This window comes from Lathamus discolor, chromosome 3, assembly GCF_037157495.1.
Source record: "Lathamus discolor isolate bLatDis1 chromosome 3, bLatDis1.hap1, whole genome shotgun sequence".
Taxonomy (NCBI): Eukaryota; Metazoa; Chordata; class Aves; order Psittaciformes; family Psittacidae; genus Lathamus; species Lathamus discolor.
In genome coordinates this window covers 26,808,807-26,819,571 of record NC_088886.1, presented here as the reverse complement: position 1 = coordinate 26,819,571, position 10,765 = coordinate 26,808,807, and the positions used below count along the sequence as shown (strand labels likewise).

Sequence of the window (10,765 nt, the reverse complement as noted above, 5' to 3'; positions counted from 1 at the left end):
CATTTAAAAAACATTCTGTGCTCCTGTTTTCTCATCAGTTCAAGCAAAATCATTGTAAATAACCATTTTTAAGTGTGCCCACATCCAAACAGAGTTTGTTGTTGGGTTCTTTGGGATTGGTTGAAGCAGGGAGCAGAAAGGATGAGTAGCTACAGAGCAGAGCACTCAAGACCCTCCAGAGTCTTCCCCTGTAAACATCTGCTCAAGCCTGAGGGTGTTTATTCCTGCCAGGATCAGGCACTTCAGCAAATGAGGAGGGGAGGTTCTTTGAGGTCTGCACATACACTAATTTATTTCTGGTCAGTGCAACCACTTGACGGTGTCAGTTCACCACAGCTTGCTTGGGGTTGTATGAAACCCCAAGAAAGGACAAAGTTGTTGTACAGAGATGTAGAAATACCCACCTGAGAGAGGCAAATCTCTAAGGAAAGCCTCTACTTGAGATTGTTTGACCATTGTTTTTCCCATGGATCTAGGGACAGCTTTTTGTGAGCTTCCAAGCTAACCTGAGTGCTGTAAGGCAACATATTACCAGTGAAGTCCTCTTTTCTTTCTTTTAAAATGTCTCTGCAGGAAAATAATAAAAAAATAAAAGTAAAAAAAATAAAATCAATCACCTTTTTTTCCTCTATACAGAGGTAGCAAGGAATAGTTTGGGTGCTTTCTATATGCACGAGTGTTTTCCCTTGAAAACAGTGAAGTAAGACAGTAAGCAAGCAGTAGAAAGCTAGCTCTCATTAAATCCGAAGCCTCTCAGCTGTTAAATTAATTTCCTTTGCCCTCTTTGCTTCCTTACTCTCTAAAAATCTTCTGCATTTTGCAGGGCCCTTTTGCTGTGTATGGAGGGGGAGGGGGTAGGATAGAGGTGGTGGTGACTGCTGAAGCACGGCAACTACTGAAGCCACTGCACTGCTCTACTCTAGTGCTTGCTCCCACTTACTGTCAGTTTCGTAGCATCTCTTGGGATTTGGTACCCCTAGATCCACTGGCATATTTGATCAGGAGGAGAAATAGATACCAGATCCCTTTTCTGTGCTTGTGGTATTTCTGAGCAAAGGACCACCCGCAAAGTATATCAGGTGCAATCAGAATGATCCTACTTCATTCCCTGCAAGGCTTGTGCTCCTGCAGTGTTTGTGTGCTCAAGCCTGATTTCCTCTGCAGGCAGAGGACCTGCTCCTCAGAACAGAAGCATTTCCAGGCTTATTTCTGTCTTCTCATGTGTGAGCTATGGGCTGGTTTGATCATATCTCAGTACTCATATATATATATATATACACACACATTTATAGCATGTCTCCATCTCTGCCTATGAATGTGTGCACTCATATGCATGCACTCGCACAAACTGTAGGTGGCAGCTGGAGAATTAGCAAAGACGTTGCTGTGGTCTGTGCTGGTAACACTGTGCACACCAAGCCAGGGGGAAGGAGGAACAAAAAGATGGATCAGTTTCTAGAGAGGAAGGTGGAGAGAGAGCAGAGGCTCTCTGGAAAAAATACCCCTCTCATTCCTCTCACTCATGGGGATTGCAGTATTCAGCTGCTGACAGCCCCCTTGGGAGAGACGTGCCAATACCCTGTACTTTTCTTTATGGTACATTTTATTTACCTGCGTCAGAAGAGGAGGTCTGCTGTACTTATCACCCCAGGGGTTCAGCTGGATACAAATGTTAACCAACTGGAGGAGAAACAGCTTGCTCTAAAGGTTTTATCGTTGTTTAGTACATAGTAAGAGAGTGCCAGGCACAGATTACGCATTTACTGAGTTCCTGGCCCTTGCCTGCCTGAATTGTCAGGAGACAAATTCAAACCACAGTGTGATCAATTTGCTGTCTGTCAGCAACTGGGAACTGAAGGGCAACCCTAGATCGATCCATTCTTGGAGCAGTGTCTTCGTTTCAGAGATTAGCTTGTTTCTGCTGTGCTGTTTAACACTTCAGGTACTGGCTGTTAGAAAGCGCTGCATGTGCATTTGGGCATCACCTTTGCCTGATATCTTACAGAGGGGCATATGAATTTTCCACAAAACTTGCTCTGTATATGTTTAATGCAGCTCTGTATGAGACGGGAATTGGCGACTTCAGTTGTGTGTGCCGTAGCTCTACAATACACAAAGGGTCCCTTCTTTCATTCTAGGCAATATGAGCCTAAATTGTGGAGATTATTCCATGCTTGCCATGAAATCCTGAATGTCCCTGGAATGTACATCCCTACGTGCAATACTAGAAGATGACAATGGAGAAGAGTTTGCTGTGGTCCACATGCTGAGAAGGCAAGAAAAGCTCCTGAGCCATCTTAAATGGCATTACATAAAAACTTGCAAAGATTCTGGTGTTTTCAACATCTGGGAGAGGACTTGGGAATGACACCATTAGTTTTTAAAAATTACTGTCTTTAAAGTCTATAAGAGTAAGAAGATGATGTGAACAGTTTTGATCATTTGTGGTTTGGAAATTGCTGCTTTTTGCTCCTTGGACATGGCCTTAAGGTCAGCAAGACACCAGACTTTTAGACAGCTGCTCTCAGCTGGCCTGATCTGGACCCCAACAGCACCTGGAAAAGCAATCATGGAAGCAGAGTGCCATTTCATGGGCATGTGGTATATTCTCAGTTCTTTGCAGAGAGACTTAGCAGCCGAAAAAGTAGGAGAGAGCTGGGGCCACACACCTGGAACCCACTGGCAGAGGCTTTCAAGGATATGCATAGTTAGATAAGCAGGGCCAGGACAAGTCCTAGTGCAGAGATCAACTTCACCTGGTGCTCCTGCTTAGCCAGTTCTTGTTTGCACCACCTGGGAACTGGATTAGGATCCAGTGTCAGTCCCCTCTCTGCCAAGGACTAGGAAAATTATTTCAATTTCTCTTTTCTTTGTGCACTGACTGCTGCAAGCTTGGGTGGAGCAAGGTGAGCAGATGGACTTCTTTTTGCTTCAGGCTACGGCGCTTATTTATCATCCACCCTGGTGCTCGTGAGACTGAAGGTCTCTGCTTAGGGAATTAACCTGGAGGTATGTACAATGTGGGCTCTACTTTAGTCTTTTATTTATTTTTCTTCCCATTTTGTTTCAGATAGATGTTTTGAAGATGTTGCTGTGTTAATCAAGGTGTTTAAAGTGGAAGACTGCATCTTGCTTGTATCAGTGCAAATGAATGGATTTGTGGGCTAGCCAGGACCTTGTATGAGCACAGTCCCAGGTAAACTTGCATTCATAGTCTGAGTTATTCCTGGGGAATGTTTGTCTAAGAAGGCTGCATTTCAAAAAGATATCAGGACTGAGACACCCCCAGAATCACAGCTTCATCCCCTCCTACCAATACTTCTCTGAAGTTTTCTAATGTTAATAAAAACCCCAGATGTGTAAAATCCACAGCATTGTTTCTTCCTCCCACTTCTCCCCTCCCACTGCCCCCATTCCCTGATGGACCCCCTCAAGTATGACATCAGCTTAAGCACTGTTCATTTAGGATCTTCAACTTTCATTGCCAGATGACAGTGGAGCCAGTGAAGTGTGCTTTGTTAGCTTTGATTATGTTCAATGTGGTGTAGCACAACAGCTGGAATAATTGAGATAATAGCTCATGGTGGGCTTGGGGGAAGAGCTGAAGCAGGGGGGAAAAATAGGCGAGGAAGGAGAATTGGCAGCGCAGGAGTGAGAGTGCTGTAGTGCAAGGGCATTTTGGTAGCCAGCAGGTTTCAGCAATTCTTTGGAGTTCTTGTACCAAGTGGATCTGGTCCAGTTGTCACTGGAGCGCAGTGGTAGTTACATTATCACAGACTGTCTGAAACTCATTTCCCTGTATATAAGATGACACCAATGCTTTTGTCTGTTTGCAAGGCCCAGTTCACTGCAGTGTGAATCTGCTGGTGAATTCCACATCGAAGATTCATGAGATACTTTGAGCAAATTCTGTCCCAAGTCTTGGTCATAATGGAAGTTGCCAGTGATGGCAGCTCTGAGCAACAACTTCTTGAAGGTGGCAGAGAATAAAACTTATCTGAAAAGCACTGTGAGACCTGCCCATGCACACAGGGCTCTGCTACTCTAGAAGCACTCTGCAGGAGCAGCCATTCCCAAGTATCTGTACTGCTTTATATTATTCAAAACCATTTATCGGTATTTGGAGTAAGTTGAAGCCTGCACAGGTTTACTCTGCTTTGGATGTAAAGGCTGTTTGCAAAACCAGCTAAGAAACAGTGGATCCTCCTCTTAGCTTAGGCTAACTGTATGCAGTGCATACAGTTGTCGCTCCATGCTTCCATGACCAAACATCTGTGAGACTATTTTGAGATTTACAGAGGAGAAAGCAGTAAGTTACAACCTCATAACCATAATGGTTGTAGAGCCTTGGAAATCAGTGGTGAGGCATATACTTCAGGGCTCTCAGCATGGTATTATCCCAGCATCCAGTTACATCTAACCTGGCAGTTAGGTTTTTCTGAATGGTTATTAGCCCACTTGCAGCAGTTACCTTCTGTTTCCAGCATTTGTCACCAGCTCCTTAAGAAAAGATGAGATTTGCCTTTTTGATCTTTAAAGGCCTCTTCCAACCCAAACCATTCTGTGATTCAGCTTTTCTTCATCTCTCTGCTGCCTTTCCTTTCCCTACCAAATATGATACACCTATTTAAAGTGTCTACAATTTCAAGCCAGCCTCTGGATCTCAAGTAACTTTTGAGATGCATTCGCATATTCTTAAAGGAAAAATAACAGTCTGAATAGTAACCTGGTTTGGGTGCAACATGTATATAAATATGTATTACAAAGCCCCTAACATGCCACAGTAAACTTTACTTAACAGACTGCCTAATCTCTACAAATGTTAACCTCCAGGTTTTTATTTACTGAGCTGGTGTTTTATGATGCCATTGCCTAATTGAAATGTGTTCATTCCTTTTACAAGTGCCACTGCTAAACATTTTACTGATATATAGCAAGGGAACTTAATGGGATTTGCTTGCTTTCAGAGTAAACTTGGGAGACAGATGGTGTTCAGATAGTACAGATGTGACAGCTTCCATTGCTTTCTTTATGGAGTCTTTCTTGCCAACTAAGCACTTTTGTTTTCAGATAACAAAATTATAACTTTCACAGGCATCATAGAAAAACAGGCAGGAGTGCAGAAGGAAGGAGATTTAGATTTGTGAGTCTTCAGCAATGAGGGTGTTTGCTTCCAAAACAGATCTGGAGGTAGCTGAAGCTCAGTTCTCATCATCTCTTGAGCTCAGGTCATTACATAGAGAGCAGCAGTTTAGATAGCCCCAGTCGTTTCCTCTCCCTACTGCATTGCTTACCTGGAGCTTTCAAAAATAAACCAATGGCTCACTCTTTTGTTTCAGACAGGAACGCTGAAGCTCAGAGAAGGGACCTGAGCTGCACAGCAACGGGAAGCAGAAGAAGGTCTGGGAATAGAGCCCAGATTGCCTTTGTCTAGAGTCAGTGAAGTGCATACCAAATCAAATAATCCTCCAGAGGGTACAGGCAGACCAACCTGATGCTGCTGGTAGAACCAGATAGCAGAGCTAAGTGGCATGTATTGCAGCAGTCAAATCCTTGCAAGGTTAGGGAGATTTAGAACCTCAGATTTGTTTGCAACTTTTTCTCCTTGTACAGTTCAGGTGCTTGAAACAACAGGAAAACTGATATTCCATTTTACCTCATTAATATGCTCTTATTTACTCTGGGGAGAAATGGCAGTGCTATTTTGCATGGATGATAACTAGTTCTTTGAAACTCACTATCTTGGTTATCATGAAGGTGAAGAGCTCAGTAGACAAACTGTAGTTCAGCTCCTTCCCTACAAAATATTTCATGGGCAGTCTTACTGTGATGTTATTGTGCACCTCAGCCAGGGTTGTCCTAGGAGATGGGTTGAAGCTTTTGCCTCAGACAGTCCTTGGAACTCTGCTGTTACTGTGGATACTTTTCACCACCAGCTAGCCACCTGCCATTAGCACTAAATCCCCTGGGAAACAGTGATAAGGGAGACCATGTATGGCACTAGCCCATTCCTTCGGAGCTGTTCACCAGCCAGTGCTTTTGGCAGCATGTACGAGTTAGAGAATGAAATCAGAGCTGCCCTGAAACCCACAGGACTTGCGCCAACTGGGCTGGAGCTTCAGTCCAGAACACTCTCTGAAACACTGCAAAGTGCGACATTTTGGCCACAAGACTCTCTTACTTTTGAATAAAGAGATTTATTTACTTATTTATTTTTGCAATAAAAGAAGCCAATTTCCCTCCATTGGAAGACAGCTGAGTCTGTGCTGCCTGCACTGGAGACTAGGGGCCACTCTCCAAACTCGACTTGCTCCCTGTACTGACAGCAACCCGGCAGGATGGGCACAGTTGGAACAGGGTCCCTGGTGCACCCAGAACAGAGCTGAGCACAGCTGGCAGCTTGGCACAACGCTGCTATGAAGTTTAGGCAGATTATTTGCTGTCATGCAGAGCAGGCAGGCTATCAGCAGGCTGCCATCATATATTTCTCTCTGCAGACTACCTGTGGACACATGACTGGAGGATCTCAGGGTCTGCTATGGTCTCAGCTGCTTCTGGTAGGGTTAGTTAGCAACAATGCTAGAAATACTCAGAGCAGCCATCTGTGGTGAGATGACTCTGTATCTGTGTATTTAATGTGCTTATGTTCATGGGTTGTTTTTAATTTTCATTTCTAACACCAGGCACCAGGGAAACGAAAATCTCTTGTTCAGAGCAAAAGCCGGTTTAGGACTGAGGCTTTTGTTAATCTGACAGTGGCTAGAAATCTTCCACAGTCTCCTGATCTTACTGTTCTGTCTGTGGTGAGGACAGCAGGCACTGAGGACATGGCTTGACACTATGGGTACAATGATGGAGGGGCTATCTGCTCCCCACAACAGTGGACCTGCTGCCAGCTGTTGACCTCACATGCTCCCATCTTGTCCCTTGTGCCAGTACCGGCTCTTGGCTGGCCTCAGAGGAGCCTGTGTTGGGGCTAAACCAGAAAATCACCTTCTTTTGGTTCAGTGCTCTGAGCTGGGGTCAGATAAGGGGTGTAATGAGCATGAGTGACAGCCCCAGCCCTGTTCTGGCAGCAGGCATCTTTGGTTGATGCAAAGACATGGCATGAATTCACTCTGGTTTCAAAGGAAATGAGCTGTCTGAAGTAAATCAAGCAGATTTTGGTTACAACTCTTCCTGACAGTGCAGTCTCTTGCAAATCGTTCTGCTGTTAGAGAGCTGTGGTTTCAATTCATCCAGCTTCTAACATATTTTGTTGTTTATCAGTTTAATTGCACTACAGAGTGCCAATTTAAGTGTCTACAACCCTGAAAGTGCTGTGCCTATACTTCCAGGCCCAATTCCCTCTTCCTCATGCGGGCATGCTGTGTCAAACTAGATAAGTGGGTAAATGCTAAAAATTTAGCAATTTAGCACGTGTACAAAGCAGCCAACTGGCAAGAGCCTTCAAAGCGATAACATGAAACATTCCGAGTTACAGAAAGAAATGTCTGTGTTGGGGTGCTGAAATACGTGTATTTAATGTACTGTTACTGAGGTTTAGCAGCAAACCAGAATGAAAGCTATTTAAACAAATCCTTGCTTCAAGTAATGTTGCTGTAGTCCAAGTTATTGCTCAGCACATCACAAAAGGCAATATTATCCAGCTTTTGTTCAATGCCAATTACTTTTCTGCTTCGAATAATAAGGAAGATATTAAAAAAAAAAAAAAAAAGGGTTTTGGTTAGACTTTAGGGAAAATAAAGTTAACAGACTTCAGAGCACTGTTCTTGGGAAATTCACTGTGATGAAGGCACAAGTACAACCAAAGTAATTATATGTGAATGCTGATAATGTATTTAGTGGGATAGTAGCACTGTAAGAGATGCCAAAACCCTGTTTTATCTGCATCTGTACTAGTATGCTTTTTGAATGAATTTCTGTGTTTCCAGTAGCAAGACTCTTGCGTTTCTAATGAGGCTGTAAGAAGCATAAAGACTTCTCCATTGCCGTGGGGAAGAGGGCTCACGTTAGGGTTTGGAAACAAGTGGTCTTCATTTGAGGTGTTCAACAAGAAGGTCCATGTCAGACTGGGCTCCTGTGTGAATGTGTGAATCCACTGTCTGTGTTGCATCATGTAGGGATGGCCATGAAAGGTTTAGTTCATCAAGTGACTTTTAGAAAATAACTCTTGTAAAGGAGACAAGGTGAGGGGCAACAGACCTAGCGCTCAGCCTACCTTCCTCTGGCAGGTTAATGAGGAAGGTGGAAGTTTGGAGAAATACCTCAGATTGCCTCTGGCTTCATCGCAGGCCTTGACCCTGCAGGGAACAGCCTTCAGCAAGAAGCTTCTGATGGAACACCAGCTGATGCTTCAGTCTGAGGGGAGGTGAATGCAAAATGTGACATCTCAACAGCCCATGGGGCCCACATTCTGGGCAAATGTCAGAGAGGGAGAAGTCAAAGCAACCTCCATTCCTGTGTTGCAACTGGCCAACACATTGAGGGCACATGATACTGTACTGCTCCATGTGCTGAGGCAGTCAGGGGACCGCAGCCATATGCTTTTAGTCACAGCCTGTCACCTCATCAGTTGCCCTGCAGTGCTGTGGGTGAGCTGAAGAGCCAAATACCACCCTCACACCTTCCAAAAAGGGTGTGTGGAGCTGCTCCTTGGAGGCAAGCCATACCAACTCAGCGATCCCTGGGTCTGCTCCAAATCCCAGCGAAGGTGCAGGACAGGTCCCTCACTGAGGGTATCATCACAGAGCGCACTATGGAGCTCACTGCTGCCACTTAAGAAATCTTATTCTAGCAGGAAGTTGCACTGCCTCCCAAAGCAACAAAGTATATATGTGCTTAACAAACTCAAGCTTTGCTCCTTTCACAAGCCAAAATACATTGTTTCCATGCCTGCCTGGGTTCTAAATTAGCGGAACAAACGTTCATTTAAAGTGAATGATTTCAAGTCAGAGGGTTACAAATCAGAGACTGTATTTCTCATTAGAAGAATTCTGTTAACACCAAAACCTACTACCTAGATTTTCAATCTCCTATAGACTGAGCCAAAGTTCTCATTATAAAGTGGTCAACAGACAGTATAACCAGTTCTGGCTCCACATTATACATGTCTAGACATTGCCAGAGCTCACATCTTTACTTGGCCTGGAAGCAGCTGGACTCAGAAAGAGCTGTTTCTCTGTTCTGCTGCACACTGCAGGGACCCCAGCAGCTGTAGCAAAAGGTGCCATTCAGGTATTGTCATAGGGAAATGCAGACGTAGGAGAAATGGAGGAAGGAGTGGCTGTGGTGTCCTGTCCTGAAGGGGAAATGGAAGAAAGGGACCAGGCAACATTAGCTGAAACTTCACACAAAGCTATTTAGAACCTTTCAACTGCTCTGCCTCAACTGCTCCCAACTCTTTTGAGTTTCTGCTATCTTTTTTGCTATCCTGCCAGCCATGCTTGCTTTCATCTGGGCCAAGAAACAGTTTTTGCATGGAGGTGATCCAGTCCATAGTTCTCCTGAGGAAGTGTCAAACCAGGCAGGACAGCTATTTGAAACAGGTTATAAGAGGTTACCTCAGGCAAGTACAGATGTGTGATGAACACGTTACTCCAAAGGGAGTTCATAATTTGATACAGACCTTTGGAAGAATCATTACAAGTTCCAGGCGTGCAAATTAAAACTCTGGATGCTTCAGATCTGATTCAGACTGCTGCACAGTCAGCAGGAGTCTCTCACTGCCTCTAGTGGCTTTTTAATGTGGTCTTTATTGAATAAATAATGAAGAAATAAACCTGTACAGAATCTGATTACCTGGTCTCCAGCCTCTGGATGAACTCTCTGCTGCACCATGGAAATATAACATTGGCATGTGAAATTCCAGCAAACTAGATCAGCATTTGCATTGCCCAGCTGGGTACCTCTAGTCGAGCTCGTCTATGACTTCTGGTGATCCTAAGTCTCTAGTCTCTGTTATGTAAGAGCTAAGACTATGATTTACAACTGTCCTCTCTGCTTTTAATAATCCACAATGATATCTTTTTAACATGAATGCTAAGCAGCCGCAAGTGCCTGCACCATCTGGCAAATCTGCACCACAACCACTCACCCTTTCCACAAGTCACTGTGACACCAAGACTGCCAAGATGCTGCCTTGAGATGATCCAAAGGATCTCTTTTATTTTAGTAGCACAGCTGTTTGTTATTCTGTCCAGGAGCAGTAAAGCTATCAATTGCACAGAAGGAGAACATTTTGAAGCGCTCTGAACAGCAAATAATCCTCTGCTCAGGATATTAAAATATCACAAGCCACAAATTTCCTAGTGTTATTACTTTGTAGCTGGCATCTGTGTGTTTTAGCACCCCAGTCTATAGGTTGAGAAAGTGACATGCTAAGCCTCGGATAAAAGGTACAGATAGCCTTTTGCAGTCTGCTTCTGGGCAGGAATTGCTTTTGCAGACCTCTCAGATATATTGACCTACAGTTCACTTCCATGTTTGAATGGCATGCATTCTTCACCATAATGAGACTGGATGTATCAGGTGGAACCTTGGCCACCACATCTGACACAGGCCGTCTTGTGACAAAAAGGGTATCTGCAGCCAATCCTTTCTGCATTTTTTGACCCATCTGCTTTTTTGGACCTTGCAGTAACTGCAACAACTGCATGCTCACACTAGGTCTTTGTCCTCAACTACTCAAAAGTAGTTTTTAAAGTGCTGACCAAGTCAAGGTCTAAGGCAGCCTGACCGCAAGATGCTCTGTTGTTATCAGAGG

At 44.2% G+C, this 10,765-nt stretch overlaps 1 long non-coding RNA gene across 2 annotated transcripts; it reads left to right on the top strand.

Annotated features, from left to right (window-relative positions):
• The first annotated feature begins 2,744 nt into the window (after positions 1–2,744).
• On the top strand, positions 2,745–10,374 carry LOC136010882 (uncharacterized). 2 transcript variants are annotated; one of them, XR_010611043.1, is made up of 3 exons: positions 2,745–2,906; positions 3,071–3,196; positions 8,235–10,374. It is a non-coding gene; the product is annotated as an uncharacterized LOC136010882 (long non-coding RNA). The 2 variants fall into 2 exon arrangements; XR_010611044.1 differs by lacking the exon at positions 8,235–10,374 and adding an exon at positions 5,340–5,770.
• Positions 10,375–10,765: the final 391 nt, after the last annotated feature.